Consider the following 18,358-nt stretch of genomic DNA (forward strand, 5'->3'; position numbering starts at 1 on the left):
TTTCACTGTGAATGTTGACTGCCAGAATTACGCAATTCTGGAACCCAACAGGCTGCCAGTCAGGATATCGCAGTTTCTGGAGGGAAGGCTAGTTGCCTTTAAGAATTGCGTGATTTCTTGGGGGAGATTCTCAGCCTGCAGCTGGACCAAGTCTGGGTGATTAGCCTATGAGGGGAATGCATTGAGCTGTGATCGACAGTCTGCCTTTGTGCAAGAAAAACACTGAAGCTTGTGAACTTGACGAAGCAAGACAAGGTGCTGTGAAAAGTTGGTAGGGAGGCTCCAAAATGAAGCTAAGGTAAAATTTTGGAGGGTGGTTGTAGCTGCTACAACACCACTACTTTTTTCTTAGTCATAACAAGATCATTAGTCCCATTACCACCTTTGGTTCTATGTTGGCATATTATATTTCCTTCCTGTTTTCTTATGGATTCATGTCCATTTAAATATCGTTTCCTTAGTGTGAACAAAAATAATTTTTTCACAGATACTAGTGGCAGTCATACTGATAGTGCAACGTGGTGCACATTTTTTTTTTCGTTTATCAACATGAATAAATTATGGATGTGATGATACCTTAACCTTTGGTTGTCTCCTCATTTTTTAGCATAATATTCATCTTAATTTATATAAGAGTTGTGATATCATATAGAAGATTCATGTCTAGCTAATTAACTCTAAAGCCACTTTATGATATATAGATGGCTAGGTTTTATGATTGATATTGATTTGTGCATGCTTGAAATCACACATGTTCTAATTGCCCCAATTTTTTTAAGAAATATTCTAAATAATTGAAATGTCATCCATTTTAGCATCTACAGAACATGTTAGTAATGGCCCTGATCTAAAAATAAATTAGGATCACAAATATTATATCCTAATATTTGTGAACAAAACAATGTAGCTCCTATTAACCTAGTTAGTGTTACTCTATGGTATGTATTAAGCTTGATGTTATTTTCCCTACACTTGGGCACACTTGCTATTAGAAATTTCAAGATCCAACAAAACTAACACATTACCAAATATTTTATTGCTATGAAATACCATGAATTTCCAACCCAACTGTGCAACAAAAACATCTCAAACTATGCAACAATGAATACAATAAGAGCTGCAACATCTGGTCAATACTATGAAATAATATGCTATATCTACTTACATACCTTTTGTCATTATCATTGTGAGAAATCCATTGAAAACAAAGAAATTTCTTAAGAGAGGTATTTGTAAGAATACCTTTTCCTCTGCTTCTTTTGCATCCTTCTGTTTGACTTCAAACTATACTGCTAAGCCCAACATAGCTGATTTACAAAATTCATTTCCAAAACTGGCACTCAGGACTTCTGTTGAACCAACAATTAAGTATTCAAAACATCACTTTGAGGTGTTTGAAATTGCCCTGACATATTTCCAAGAACAACACCATGTATAGCAGGCCAAGAAACCGTTACTGCATGCAGTTGTAAGAGTATGTTATGTTAAAGTGCCATACCTATTTGGTAATTTAATTGATTGTTAAATTACTTACATGAATTATCAACCAGGGCTAGTAAATTGATGAAATGTATATACTCTGTATTTGTTAGGAGTCTTTGTCACTCATACAATTTCTAAGTTAAGTTGAAGTACCAATATGCACATGTTTGTCTAATAGTTATGAGATTGGTTCTATTGCCTATTACTAAAAGAAATATTACATCCTTCTAGAAATGAATAACATGCTTGTTTTAAAAATCCACACTTTACTTTTAAAGGAAATTAAAACCACACTTTTGCTTCTGAACGAAATTACACACACTTGCTGAAATTGAAAGTACACTGTAAAAGAGTCTACTTCGTAATAGAAATAAAGATAATCTCCATTCAAAACTATGATGTAAAACTATGTTATGAATCTAAATGAACATAAAATTAGTCCATGTGCATAAAAAATCTTCACAACAATGAAATCAATTAGGTTAATCTTCTATGAAAAATTAACAACATAAATAAAAATTTAAGCTAATGAAATTCTACAGGAAACATAAAATGAAATACTAGATTAAAAATTAGAAGCAAACCTTACTATCTCGAGGGGGCCCTCCTATGAGAAGCAGGGATTAAAATGATACCTTCACGAGTTAATTATTCTCACATTTGAATTGCACAAGGAAACAAAAAGAAAAAAAGTTCATAATTGCAAAATAGAGTTTTTGAAACAATAATCCCCCCATCATCAAATAGATTACAATGGTTTTATAGATCTCCGAAGCAACTAGAAATCCTGGATTACATTGCATGAATTCTGCCATGAGATCTCAAAAAATCAATTTGAGAATAAAATAAAATTTCTTTTGAAGGATTTTAGGATAAAAGATGAGCCCGAATATGTTCATAATGATCTTCTTGCCTTGAATTTTCTAAAGAAAAAATCGTTCTGGCTTATTTGTTGATTGTGCATTAAATGACAATTTGAAAAAAGCGTATATCCACATAATCTAGAAAGTAAGGCTCCAAAGATATTCTAAAATCTCTCAAATGGTAATGAATTGGAGAATACTGCTTAGATAGAACCTAACTGGGCCCGTGCTGAACAAAACCCATGTTTTTGTTTTTCGATATTCACTTGAATTTTCTTAGAAAATGCCTTTGAAGTTGACTAGTCAAAATTACTGCATTTTTCCCTTGATTTGATGCTAGAGGTCCACATGTGCGATCTGGGTGGTATTTGACCAATAGGAATCGATATTGGAACATTTAGAAACAATTTCCATGTGTCATATTTCCTTCTAGATTGGTGCTATTATCTCAACCATGAAGATAGCTGTGGAGACTTGACTGAGTTGCAGAAAATTACACTCGCAAAACTATCATTAATAAAACCAAGCAAAGTTCTTCTTTAATATACTAAAAATAAAGGAAAATAATCTTAATTAACCACTTAGACATATAGAGATACATCATGAAGAATTATGGTAAAAATGGTGGTAAGTGAGTGAAATGGTGCAATGGATGGTTGGAAGTAAGGGCTTAATGAATGACAAAGACAAGTGAAAATGATGACAAATCAGTGACCCAACATCTCCCCCACAATGAAATCATATACCTCTTTTGTTTATCCACACAAGGTTGTCATATTTCATTCTTGGAGAGTGCTGCTTTAAAAGATGTTGGTTAATCTTATCAATGAATTTCTTCTTATATCACTTGTCCTTTCTCCTTGCTAACATCATGAGAGAATGAAACCTTGATAATTGCTTGATTGCTTCCATAAAATAAATATTTTTTTTAACACTTTACTGAAGTCCACACCAAGCCTCATCTCCATGGAATAAAGCTAATTTCCAACACCCCCTTCTTTGATGCCTAAATCTGAAAGTTGAATGTTTCAATGGAAAAGGAAACATCAAAGAAAATAAAATATGAATGCACACCATGTAAAATACAACTCCCAAGAAGTAGCTTCTCCCAAAATATACTATTTTTGTATTTTCCTTCTATTGTATTCATCTTAGAATCCACGTCACCCAATTGTGTTGCAATTAGACCATAAAGTGTCCAAGAAATGGAGTTGAACCAATAAAACCATCTCCACCATACAAGATTTTTCAACCAAGGGACAATGAACCCATAGAAGAGATTCCAAGAGGAATAAAAGTTTGATGAAATGATTGAAGCAATGTGGTAACTTGGAGTAATAACAACTGACATCATCCCAAAGTAGGTGAACTAGAGGAAAGTGAAAGATATGAAGAAGAAGAACCATAAAATTTTGGCAGATATCCACTTAAGAGAAATCATGAAGCAGACTCAAACTGATTTGCATTAATAAAAAGGAGTAACAACTTACCATATCCAATGCTTAACTCAATTATTTGTAATGTGAATCATGTTCATTTCCATACTTTTGGAGGTGTGCCTCAAAGAATTCTTTATACATCTTGAAATAGAATATTAGTATCGTCTGCCTAATCCTTATTACTATCCTCTAATTGAGCCTTGATATCAATGATTTGTGCTGATTATGTAAAGAAAAGAAAGTGTTTGTGTTGCTACTAGTAACTCCTATTACATTTGCTTTATGATGTCAAAAGAACCTCCTCTCGAATTTCTTCCACTTTTTACTCAAATATTGTTCTTGTTTGTTGCATATATTCTTGCAAGACAACATCTTTGTGATCTCGTACCCATAGAAGAGAAAAATGTGCATAAATTTATATAAAGGTGCAAACAACATTGATTTTGATCTTTGGGGATGAACTCAGATTTGTTTCTCTCTCTCTCTCTCTCTCTAGGATACTCCATTTTATAGGAATATTGTTTGTGCAGACTTTTGAACATCTCTTTTTCTATTAAAAACTTTATGAGCTACAATTTCAACACATACCTTAGCTAAATCCATCTCTTGCCTAGTAGAGGAGTCAAAACATAGCAGATTTCATTGACCTCTATTTTTTCAACAAATGATCTAAGAAAGGAGTGCATGCATCTATTTTCTCTTTTAAATAAATAGACAATGGATCAAAACATCACAAAATAAGACATTGAGGTCTATCATTTATGCACAATAAAAGTGATGACCACCAACTAATGCTTTCATTCCTTCACAAGCATGTCTTCAATCAACCTTTGCTCCAAACCCTTCAAATTTGTCTTGGACCCAACTCTTAAACACATCATAAGCTAGTATATTAACATTTCACCACTGATATCATATTTCAAACTCAGGGACTGTAAGACATTCATGGTGACTTCTACTATGGATCACTACCATGCCAAGCTTTCATACTCATAATATTTGCATGATGACTTTTGAATATATTGCACACTATTTCTTAATGACAAAACTTGTGGATAGAGCATGAATTTGGTATGAGGGATAGGTCAATGATGGAGAATATAGTTTGTAAGAATGGTAATTGAAGTGGTTATTGATCATATTTTCCTAAATATTTAATAAATTAAAAAGCCTTATGTAAGATTTTTACCTCAAGTTTTACCTTTTGAAGAAATTGAAATGCTAAAGTAAGGGTTGTAGATGTTGGAATAAAACCATTCTACTGGCAAATAGATTCTTGAATTTTGGGCTTTCGAAAATTATGAAAATGACTTTTCATGCCATCCAATGTTGCACAAAAACATATGCCACGAACTGATTTTAAGGCCAAATTGAGTGCTTCAAAAGGGAAATGGTGCATTCTTACCTTTTTTACCACCTCATGCCTTCAGAATCCCATTTTGATGAAGAAAAGATGCTACTACGAAAAAATACCAAATCTGGCCTAATCTATCCATAATGGTGAAAAATGAAAATCCGTTGAAAAGTCCTAGAAAATTACACTTTTTTGGAATTCTACACACGTCTTACTCAATTTACCATATTCTGAGAAAAACCAGAAGCTCATAATTTTTTATTTCTAATCCAATATCTTGCAATATTTGTTCCAAAAATTCCTCTAGAACAAAGTTACTACATCAAAAACAGGCTGTTACAACAATAGCTGCAAAAACTACAATTTTCCATAGTTGTTGCAGAAAATGTCATTTTTTGTAGAAAGTTGTTTTCTCCAAGTTTGAATCGCTGATTTGGATCGTGTACTTCATGCTGAAGTAGAAATCATGAAACATAATGCATGTTGACTGCAATAGGCCCAATTTTATTGATTTTCTTTGAAAAGGAAATTAATGAAAATGAGTTGTAATGGTGTCATCATACTGCTGTTGAAAAACAAGATGAACATGTTGCTACAAGAAACTAATAAAATGTATTGCTAGAAGTTGTTTTTGATTCCATAAAACCATTAGTCTTCATCAAAACCAAAATTAATGGTACAATTCTTACCATGTGAATGAATGTGCCGAAGTCGAGCATGGAAAGAAATCATTAGATTACCCATTGTTGATGAAAATAGTTAACCAATGTGAGACAACTCACCAATAATGTAAATGAGTGTCAAGGTACCTGAGTGCAACTTGACATGGACGAATGAATGTATTGAAGTTGAGTCACTTGCAAGATTTGACAATCAAAAGACATTTCTGTATTCCCATCTTTTTCAAAGAGGAGGCTTTCCATTGATGTATGCAAGTTCCAAGGCACTCCAAAGAATACTTGATCTTGATCCCAGATAAGTTGTTGAGATCGATGGGACAAGATCTGTTGGAGGGTGGGCCTTAAGGAATTCCACATCAACCAACTCAAGCATAGAACCAAAACTGATCTTAAGAACCATAATAAAAGGTTGAAACCATCATAAAATTGCAAAACTTACTATGAAATTTGCTCGCCGGTTGCCTGCTTTTCAAGAAAATCTCATGTCCAATTTCACCAACAAGCTGGTTTTCACAATAGGACTTATTTTTCCTTTTACTTTTTTATTTTTATTTTTTATATGTCCTACTCTACTTTAAAAATAAATCTTGTTCAAGTATATGAATACTTCCAATGGAACCATGTCTATAACAAGATGATAGATAAATTCATATGCAAGTTTGAAATATACTCTTTCATATGTACTAGTATATGAGAGATTAACTGCCTTGATTGAGATGATGTCGAAGAATATTGAAGAATTGAGCATTGGGATCCGACGACTGTCTTGAACCAAGATTCAATGTAATATTGACTTCCTTGACTTCCTTGTCTCATGCCATGCAAGTCTTTAGAGATGTGATTCACATTCATAGAATCTGGTGATAGGCATGCAGGAAATTTTTCAATCTTAAGTTCCAACAACTTCTCCTCTTTAACGGGAATCCATGATTCTTGGACCTTATTTGAATATTCTTCTTCTGGTTGTTTAACTTCAATGGGATCTGGTGAATCATTTTGCAATACCTTAAAATTGTAAGTGGATTGAGGTGTTTTATTGTTGGCGATTTGAAATGGTTGTCTAGGTAGTGGAGTGGGGATGGATCTTTGAATTGAGGTTGACTGATAGTGAAATTGATGTTGTGATGGATGTGAATGGTATGGATAACACTGATAATGGTATTGAGGATAGTAAGGAGAATATTGAGGATATGGTGGATTTAGGCCCTTGCCAACCTCATTGCCAAGACTGGTTTTGAATTTGGGATTGAGATGGCCAAGGTTGCCAAGGCAAGGGTGTCCGCCAATTACTTTGTGATTGTTATGTATAACGTGAATTAAGATCTTGCATCTACCAGATTGATGAGTCTACCATGGTATTCTTGGAGCTACATAATAGGATTGTTCTAGTGTTTGATTTACTCCTTGGTAAACTTCCTTTAACCTTGGTAATGATGGACAATCTTTAGTAGTATGTGATCCTGCATTGATTTCACAAATTTTAATGTTATCAAGTGGACATTCATAAAAAACATGTTTCTTTCTACATTTAGGGAAAAATATAAATGAAGTAACAATCTCAACTTTTTTCTTGTTTCACATTCTTACCATATCAATTTGTTCATTTAAATTACCAAAAATGTCTAGCAAATTGTTAAGTTCAGTTTTACTTATCAATATTGATGTCAACTTACTTACTCTGTCCATAAATGGATCCTAAGGGGATCTTCCATACTAAGTTTGCTTCTCCTCTTGATATGTTCTTGCACAGTTCACAAATATCTTGAAATGACAATTGAGAGACATCTTCTTTTCCCACCAGGTTAAGAAGACCAATCCATTCATCCTTTATAGCATTTAGTAGGAGAGTTTTTAATGTGTCTTATCCTAAATTATGCAATTTAGATCTTTCAACTTTATAAGTAAATCTCCCCACTAAATCTTCTAAGCTTTCATCCTATTTTTGGTTCATATTAAAGACTTCATTTCTAAGGTCATGGTGTATGCAATAATGTTTATATTTTTCAAAAAATACTCTTTTCATATCATCCCATGTCCTTATAGAATTTGTTCCTAAAGTAGTGAACCATCTAAGATCTCTATCCTTCAATGTTGCTAGAAACAAATTCAATTTTTGAATGTGTAATGAGTAGCCATAGGATTTGAAAATTATTTCAAATTCAAAAAGAACGGTTTCCTAGTCTTTTGATCTCATCCCTTTGAAGTTAGGAAGTACAAATGGAGGGATGTTCTTCATATTAGCATTGACATTAGTTTCTCGAATGTGAAATCCAAAAGGATCTTCCTCATTGTCATCATCTCCATCCATTTCTTCAACCTCTTTTTTACCTCTTCTTCTACCTACAAAAATAAGAATTCATGATGTGGATGTGTGGCTCTTACTGCACCACGTGATATAGTGGGAGTGGTAGGTGACTGAAGTTTTTTTTTTTTTTAAAGAAAAATACTCCTATATACACTTCCCATGCGACGACACCAAATGATTTGGATTTAAATAGGAACACAACAAATTACAGAGATGACCATAAGTACAGAGATACAAAAGAAATAATACTTCATTTCATTAATGTAAAATACTGAAATATGCTTACAAACAGAAATGGAAATAAACTAGCTCGGGTGATGGTAGCTTACCTATGAGGAGAGATGTGGAAGCTACATGCCTCTGAACTGTCTTACAATGAGGCTCTAAGGCCTATTTACTGTTGAGAAACAATGGAAAACCCTAAACATCCAAAACCCTAACCCTAGGAGATGAAGTGCTAAACTATGGGCCCCATTTTGGGTAAATTGGTACATAAACTTCTCGGGGTCTTAACTTTGGCATATGATCTCCGTTTGATGCACACAATACCTTGTTAGAAAGATCTATCCGAGGACTACAACTTTGGGAAGAGCAACATCGGTCCATGGACCCATGTTTCTCCTAGTTTTCCCAAAAATTATTGTTTAGGGCCTCAAAATGGCTTCGGAAGTTTAGGACTCAAAAAACTGCCAAAAATAGTAAATTGTGCTAGAAATAAGGAAACTGAAAAACTGAAAGAAATAATGGTGGGGGCCCAAGTGGAATTGGTAGGTGGCCACCAATATCCACCTGGATCATTCCTACCCTCTTAGGAAGCAATGGTCCCCATTGCATTGAGTTCCTCCATGAGATGAGGAAACTTTGGCTGAACTTGGTCCTTGGTGAGCCACTCGCCCTGGTGAAGGAGTTGGCCTGCTTTGACAACTCGATACAGTTGGATCTTTTGCTGGCGACTGTGCTTGATCTGTGTGTCCATGATCTAATCAGTTGTAGCTTGTTCCATTGCAATCTGCATTTAACTCTATTGGTGTGAGCTATTCTGCAATGTTGGATGTGTGTAGTAATGGTGGAAAGTATGGCCGAAGGCGGTCCACATTGAACATTGGGTGCAGGCCAAGGAATGGGGGAATGCTGAGCTCAAATGCATTGTCTCTCATAGCCTCGATAATGGTGTAAGGACCATATCAGAGTGGCCGGAGTTTCCGATAGGCTCCGGTAAGGCGTTCCTTTTGCAAATGCAACTAGACTTTGTCACCCACCTGAAACTTGTGTGGCACCCGATGTTGATCATGTTGCTGCTTGTACTTGGCATTTGATTTCTCGAGAATGTTGTGGACCTACTGGAAGATATGTTGGATGTGCTCAATGAATCTATTTTCCTTATTTGTTTCAGAATCAAAATGAGCCGAATCTGCCTGAGTAGCTGCAAATGGCATGGCCACATCAATGGGACATAGTGGCTGGAATCCCAAGCCCACCTGAAAAGGGTTGTGGCAATAGAGCTATGGAGAGCCTGTTTATAGTTGTGCTGAACATAGGGGAGGCTCTCATACCATGTGTGTCGATGCTTTGAGTTGTACATGCACAGAATGTGTACGATCATCCTGTTGACAACCTCTGTCTGGCCATCAGTTTGGGGATGGAAGGCTGTGGACTTGGTGAGTTTGGCGTCTAGCATTGACCAAAAACTGGGCCAAAATGTACTGAGGAACATGCTGTCTCGATATGACATGATTGACTGTGGGATCCAAAAGTGTACCCACACTCATTCAAAGAAGGGTTTAGCAATGGCTTCTGCTATGATATTCTTCTTGCAAGCCGCCATAATGGCAATCTTTGAGAACTTGTTGATGACCACAAAAACATAGTCGTTTCCATGCTTAGTAGAAGGAAGGCCTGACATGTAATTCATGGATATGGATTCCCAAGGTCGACTAGGGGTACGAAGTGGAGTATAGAGGCCTTTCTTCTTAATGGCCAGTTTGGCAATGGAGCAAGCAGTGCAGGATCTGATGTACTTTCCGACATCCTATCGAAGATTCAGCCAATAGAAATAATTCTTCAGTACTGGTACCATTTTCTCGACCTCGAAATGCCCAGCAGTCAGACTGTAGTGTGCTTCCCAAATCATCTTAGCACGCTCACTTGAAGGAACAGAAAGGTGACCTAGGTGGCATAACAGGGCATCCTGGAGGTGAAAATATGGAACATGCTAACCCTCCAAGAGTGTGTGGTATGTGTGGCTGAATTCTGGGTCGCTTTTGTAGAGAAGTGGCCAATCAGAAGTCTCGTTCCCAGAAGCGTTGAGCACGGTGGTTAACACCATGATCGGTGGTCGACTGAGGCAATCTACAACATTATTGGTGGTGCCCTTCTTATACTTGATATTCAAATGGAACTGTTGTAGGTATGTGGACCACTTCTGATGGCGATCATTCTGCAACTTTCCTTGTGTCTGTATGAACTGCAGGGGCTAGTGGTCTGTGTGGATGACTGTTTCCTTCCCCAAAATGTAATGCTTCCATTGTCGGCAAGCCTGCACAATGGAATACATCTCTTTCTCATAAGTGGGATACTTCCGGACTATGTCTGAAAGTGTCTCACTGTGATATGCCACTGGATGCCCATGTTGAGTAAGGACTGCCCCATTTGCATAGTCAAAGGCATCTGTCTCGATCTAAAATGGTTGTTGCAAGTCTGGTAATGCGAGCACTGGTGTCGAGTAGAGGTGATGTTTCAAATTTGTGAATGCCTTCTGTTGAGATTCAGACCAAAAGAATTTGGCTTTCGCTCCTCCCTTGGTGACTTGACTCAAGGGCCAAGTGATATGACAAAATCCCAACACGAACCTGCGGTAGAAGTTGGCAAGACCCAGAAAGCTGCAAAGTTCTGTTAGAGTGGTTGGAGATGGCCAATCCCGAATGACTTGGATCTTGGCTAGATCCACATGCACTTGTTCATCAATAATGTATCCCAGATACTAAACTTGGGTCATGGAAAAAGTGCATTTCTCCAAGTTGGCACATAACTTGTGTTGCCGCAGTGTTTAGAGAACCTATCTGATGTTATGGAGGTGCTCTTCCCAACTATGGTTGAAGATCAGGATGTCATCTAAGTATACCACTACAAATGAGTTGGTGAATGGCCATAAGATGTCATCCATTAGCCTCATGAAGGTTGCAGGAGCATTCGTCCACCCGAAAGGCATAACCAACCATTCGAAAAGGCCCTCCTTGGCTTTGAAGGTAGTCTTCCACACATCATAGGGTTTAATTGGTACTTGGTGATATCTTGACTTCAAATCAATGTTGATGAAATATTTTTCCCCCTTCAGTTGGTCCAGAAGGTCATGAATCTATGGGATCGGGTACCTATTCCAGACAGTGATCTTGTTCAGCGCCCTATAGTCAATACAGAGCCTCCAAGTCCCATCCTTCTCTTCTATACCAACACGATCAGGCTACCATAGGGCAATGAAATCGGTTGGATGTGACCTTTCTGTAGTAGCTCCTGAATCTACCTCTTGATTTCATTTCTCTCCAGAATGAAGCGCCTATAGATTGATCCATTGGGCAGCGGTTCACCTGGGGTCAGATCGATGGAGTGCTTGACTGATAGTGCATAGGAACCCCTATGGGGGAGGTGAAGATATCCTTGTACTCCTCCACGACCTTGTCCATCTGTAGTTGTCATGTGGAGGGGATCTGTTTGGAGGTCGTGGCCACCGGCTTCTTCTTTCCTTGAGGGCGTATCATCAGGAAAACAAATTTCTTGGTTTGGAAATGAGCTTACTACATTGTTTTGCAGTAACCAAAAAGATGGCGGTAGGCGGTGCTACCTCCGGTATCTTGTACAACTTATTTCCCAAAGTAACAATAACAACACGAGGCCTTGACTCATATACAACATGTCGCTTCCACAAGTATGGTTGGCCTAATAATACATCACAAACATCAAGGGGAGAAACATCAAATAATACCTCATCCTTGAAGGGCTTGATGTTGTATGGAAGGCGACATTGCCGGCTTACGTGAAGATGTCGTCCTTGGTGAAGCCACTCGATGGTGTATGGTTGTGGATATGATGTGGTCGATAAGCCTAGCCTCTTCATGACCTCTGCCAAAATGAGGTTCTTTTGGCTCTCGCTATAGACAATGAACTATAGCGGGGACCCCTTTACCCACATCTGGGAGTGGAAGAGGTGCTCCTCCTCCTCTAGATCTTCGGGTTCCTCCTTCTGGATCTTCGTGGTGGCAATGGTGGCATTGGGCTTCGCATCAATAATCTGCTTCCCTTTGTCATTCCCCTTATCAGGTTCTGACTCAGAGTCTAAACATGCATCTGATTTTGAATACTTTAGCTCAGCCACCAGTGACTTCTTGGCCTGACACTCACTTGTGTTGTGAGTGGAGCTCTTATGGAACTCCCACCACTTTTGTGTGTCCTTCTTCAACTTCATAGTGTTGTTCTTTGCTTGCAGCTTTAGCGGGTTGTCCTACGCCACCTTGCCTTGGCTTTGTCCTTTGTTCAACGGTTTGGGGGTGCCTTTCCCTTGCTTTGGATTTGCAGATCCAAAGTCTCGCTTCTTCTGTTTAAACTTATGCTCGATCTTGACAGTGTATCAATACGTCATGCCGAGTGAGGAGATGTCCAGGAACTCCATCTTGTCCTGAATGTACTTGTGTAGGTAGCCACGGTATTTGAGTACCAAATGTAGATCAGAATCCTTGATACCCAACTTTGTGTGAAGGGTATGAAAAATATTGGTAAACTCTGGAACGTCTTGGTCCCTTCCCTGCCGCAGCGTGGTCCACCTTATGTATTTATCCTCATAGCTTTTGACAGGGTAGTACTGCTCCTTGATGGCATTCCAGAATGAATTCCAAGTGGGTGCAACTGAAAAAAGTGAGGATGTACTTTCATCCTTTTGCTTGCAGTAGGTTTCCCATGACTCCTTGACGTGGGGGGTGGATTTGAGAAGAGCGAAAGCAATCTTTTCCCATCTAAAAAATCATGAACAAAAAAAATACCCTTCTAGCAGATTTAACCATTTATCTACAATGTCTACATCAATCTTACCCTCAAATATGGGAATTTCAAAGTTAACTTGTACCTTAAAGGCTGTGGCTCTTCCGGAGTAGCTGCTGGAAGTAGATGTGTTGCCCTTAGGTAGCCGCTAAAGGATTTGGGCAAAGTTGTCCATCATTGTGTTCCTTTGTCACTCGAGAGCCTCTTCAAGCAAGATTTTGATAGGATCTCCTGCCCCCTCGTCTTTCTTTTCATTCGCCATGGGAGGCCGTCGAGATTTTCAAGGCTAGTCTTGCAAAGGTTCGACCAGTTCAAGCCCTAACTCCTTATATCCTGACCTCGTTGGGGACATGCAAAGAAAAATAGAGAAAGAGCAGATCACTCAAATACCACTGATCCAGATTTTAACATGAATGCAACAAATTACAGAGATGACCATAAATACAGAGATACAATAGAAATAATACTTCATTTCATTAATGTAAAATACTGAAATATGCTTACAAACATAAATGGAAATAAACGAGCTCGGGAGATGGTAGCTTATCTCTGAGGAGAGATGTGGTGGCTACCTGCCTCCGAATTGTCTTACAATGAGGCTCAAAGGCCTATTTATTATTGAGAAACAATGGAAAACCCTAAACATCCAAAACCCTAACCCTAGGAGATGAAGTGCCAAACTTTGGGCCCCGTTTTGGGTAAAAAATTGGTACATCAACTTCAAGGGGTCATAACTTTGGCATACGATCTCCATTTGACATGCCCAATACCTCATTAGAAAGATCTATCCCAAGAATACAACTTTGGGAAGAGCAACATAGGTCAAAAAATCCATGTTACTCCCAGTTTTCATAAAAAACGTCGTTTAGGGCCTCAAAATGGCTCCGAAAGTTTATGACCCGAAAAACTGCCAAAAATAGTAAATTGTGCTACAAATAAGTAAACTAAAAAACTGAAAGAAACAATGGTGGGGGTCCAAGTGGAATTGGCAGGTGGCCACCAATATCCACCTGGATCACCAAAATGTTTGGTAATTTAATTGATTGTTAAATTCGTTATATGAATTATCAACCAGGGCTAGTAAACTAATGAAATGTATATGAATTGTATGTGCTAGGAGTCTTTGTCACTCATACAATATCTAAATTAAGTTGAAATACCAAAATGAACATGTTTTCCTAATAGTTATGAGATTAGTTCTATTGCCTATTATTAAAAGAAAGATTACATTCTTTTAGAAATGAATAACATGCTTGTTTTAAAAGTCCACACTTTTAAAGGAAATCAAAACCACACTTTTGCTTCTGAATGAAATTACACACACTTGCTGAAATTGAAAGCACATTGTAAAAGAGTCTACTTTGTAACAGAAAGAAAGATCATCTCCATTCAAAACTGTAATGTAAAACTATGTTATGAATCTAAATGAACCTAAACTTAGTCCATGTGCATAAGAAATCTTCACAACGATGAAATCAATTAGATTAATCTACTATGAAAAATTAACAACATAAATCAAAATTTAAGCTAATGAAATTCTACAGGAAACATAAAATGAAATACTAGATTAAAAATTAGAAGCAAACCTTATTGTCTCGAGGGGGCCCTCCTACGAGAAGCAGGTATTAAAACGATACCTTCACGAGTTGATTATTCACACATTTGAATTGCACAACAAGGAAATAGAAAGAAACAAAGTTTATAAATGAAAAAAAGAGTTTTTGAAACAATAACCCCCCCCTCATCAAATAGATTACATTGGTTTTATAGATCTCTGAAGCAACTAGAATTTTAGAATTTCATTGCAAGAATTCTACCTTGAGATCTCAACCATTCAATTTGAGAATAAACTAAAATTTGTTGTGAAGGATTTTAAGATAAATGATGAGCCCAAATATGTTCATATTGATTTTCTTGCCACGAATTTGCTAAAGAACAACTCGTTCTGGCTTATTTGTTGACTGTGCATTAAATGACAATTTGAAAAAAACGTATAACCACGTAATCTGCAAAATAAGGCTCCAAAGATCTTCGATAATATATCAAATGGTATCGAATTTGAGACAGCTGTTCATGAAGAACTTGATTGGGTCTGTGATGAACAAAAACTATGTTTGTGTTTTCCGAAATATGCTTTCATTGGCTCAGAAAAGGCATTTGAAGTTGAATGGTCAAAACTGTTGTGTTTTTCACTTGATTTGATGTTGGAGGTCAACATGTGCACTCTGGGTGGTATTTAACCAATAGAAATCCATATTGGAACCTTTAGAAACAATTTCCATGTGCTGAATTTCCTTCGAGAATGGTGCTACTACGTCAACCATGAAGACAACTGCAGAAACTTCATTGAGCTGTAGAAAATTACACCTGCAAAAATATCATTAGTAAAACCAAGCAAAGTTCTTCTTTAATCTACTAAAAATAAAGGAAAATGATGTTAATTAACCACTTAGACACATAGAGATACATCATGAAGAATTATGGTGAAAATGGTGGCAAGTGAGTGAAATGGTGCAATGGATGGTTCGACGTTAATGAATAACAAAGACAAGTGAAAATGATGACAAATTAGTGACCCAACAATACCCAAGTTCACTTTTAACAAATCACAACCAACCAAAAAACATTAACCAAACAAAAATATATTCTTCCAGTGAATGGTACAACTAAAAAAAATCCAATAAACAATTACTAACTTTGAAGAAATCAAGATAATTGCATCTATTAAGAAAAAACAATTGGTGCACAAACTTGTATTTACAAGACTTGAATACAAAATGAAATGAAAGTGTGAATTTCAGCCATAGGTATTTTTTCAGAAAAATGTAGTAAAAATGAAAATTATCTGGGTTATGGCGCCAAAGCATTCCACTGTACACAATTGAACGGTGTGTAGTAGTTTTCACTTCAAATCCAGAATTCAATGCTTCATCAATCTGGATACGAGGAGGAAGCACTAGAGGAATGGGATGGCCTTCTCTATATTGTTCCATAAAATAGAGTGCAATGCATAACTCCATTAGAGAAAGCATACTGTCCCCATCCCGGTCAAACAAATCCCAGACCTACTTTAAAACCTATACATGATGCACCCAAAGAACACCAATAATTAAAGTGAAGATAGTGTGATGGTGGTGTCAGACAAACATTTCCTTCAAAGTCTCCATTAAAGGCATATCTTCCTTATAGATATGTCAATTATAACATGCATTTCAATCCTCAAATGACGGAACTAGAATATCTAATGACTAGTTGTTATGATAGAATTATTGATTGAAGCAACATAAAACACATAATGAAATGAGCAATAAGAAACTCATAGGCCCACTAATTTATTCTTTCATACAAAATTGAGAACCTTTAGAAAAATTTTGTGACCACCGACATGTCTATATCAGCCTTCAGAAATGTTACATATAATTCCAATTTCAATAAGCCAACAACCATGAAGATATTGAGTAAACTCACATAACGACTTAATTAATCCAACATTTTTCTCTTCAATACCTCTTGGAAGCCTCCAACTTAGGAAAATATCATGAGCTTGTTCACCGGTGATTTTTCCATCCTTGTCGGTGTCCACCTCAGAGAAAACCTTGGTATACTTTTGAAAATTAGACTGCATCATCCTTGGCCAGGACAGTTGGGCGTTTCCTCCTAGGATTGAATTTGTTGCACCAAATCCAATAGATACAAGCAAAGTTGATGTGCTTTGTGATTTATTTAGCTGATTCTTAGCCAGAGCTAGAGCAGGTGCAACCGATATTGGTACAAGAACCATAAAAGATGAAACATTGTTGACTGAATACAAAGTCCGCGAAGCTAAAATCTATTTAGATTGAGAGGGGGTAGTAGGAAAAACATCTCCATTGAAAATTAAATTTGAAAAAAAACCATTTCCATCGGCAGACATGCCTTTAACATCACTTAGTCCTACAGAAAAGCTGGATTTTATGTTATCTTGCAAGGGTTTTGATGGTATTGATGGAATTAACCCTCCTTGAAAAGTTGAACTTTCTTTCTTGAGACCATCTTGCTTGAGTGACAGGGGAGCATTCCCCTAATTTGAACACCCTATGCAGCAGAAAAATTGCTAATAGATCCAATATAATTCGATCCAGCAATCCTTGAACTTGGCCACTCTTCCAAACCACTAGAAATTTGTGGCCACTAACCTATTGTACCAACTCTAAGAATTCCCATGGAAGCTCCCTACAAAGGGGTTGGTGTTGGAATAGTTGGTGGAGACACAGGCCATAAAAACTGATTATTTCTTAGAGGCACATACTGTTGAGCAGCTCCCACACTCAGTTGTATTGTGGGACCTCTAATGCTTGTTGAGGGGAGAGTGGGAGTTGGTGTAGATATAGTGGGTGGTGAAATTTGATGTTCATGAATTTCAAATGTTGCTGGTGGTGTTAGCCTCCTGCTGCAGCAGATTAATCATCTTTCATGATCGACATTTCTACATGCAAAATATGTCGTACTATGCATGCTCCAATGCTCCATATTTGCTACAGATGGCCAAAGAAGTGTCCATGAGAGTGTGCTAGTCTCACTGCCACTGCTGTGTTCCAATTTTGATAAGCAATACATTTTTTGGTTTGAGGCAGTTTTTCAGTTGGAGGACTTCAAGCGAGGCATGTCTAACTCCTCCGTTCTTCCTTTTTCCCCAAGTCACTAACTAACTTCCCCTAAAGAGGTCAAGATCTCCTTGATACCTCTTAGTTTCATCATTCTCCATATCATTTGCCTTGGTGAAGATCTGCTTCACTCAAGGAATGTTCACACTTCTTCTATCAGTCATTTTCCCCCATTTAATAGCCTAAGACATCATACTTAGCGCTTTTTCTCATCATTGTCATATTAACTATTAACTTTACTATGTAGCTCCCTATCTATTTCCCCTTCCCCTACTAAAGCTATGTATATTACTCCCCTATATACTTATCCCCTCCCCCTGGTTGAAAGATAACCATATACATCCTCGGGAATTGCTAAGTTTATCAGAAACTCAGCAAGAACCCACACTGCCCTCCTCTAACCATCTTCCAGATGCATTTCGGACTCTTTCCGATGCATAAAGCCCTTCATCACTCTATAAAACCCCTCTAGTTCTTTCTGATTCCTTCACAAAGCATAAATTCCCTTCATATGTATAAAAAACCATCTTTTGGCCTTGTTTCTACCTTTTCCAAGGCACAAAC

General features: G+C 37.2%; 1 pseudogene; it reads right to left on the minus strand.

Moving 5' to 3' along the window:
• Positions 1-16,932, minus strand: part of LOC149154230 (uncharacterized) — a 30,857-nt pseudogene extending 13,925 nt beyond the window's left edge.
• Between the last annotated feature and the right edge of the window lie 1,426 nt (positions 16,933-18,358).

Source organism: Pinus tabuliformis, chromosome 9 (assembly GCF_031772625.1).
Source record: "Pinus tabuliformis cultivar Carrire ecotype Pingquan chromosome 9, CPIR1, whole genome shotgun sequence".
NCBI classification, from domain to species: Eukaryota; Viridiplantae; Streptophyta; class Pinopsida; order Pinales; family Pinaceae; genus Pinus; species Pinus tabuliformis.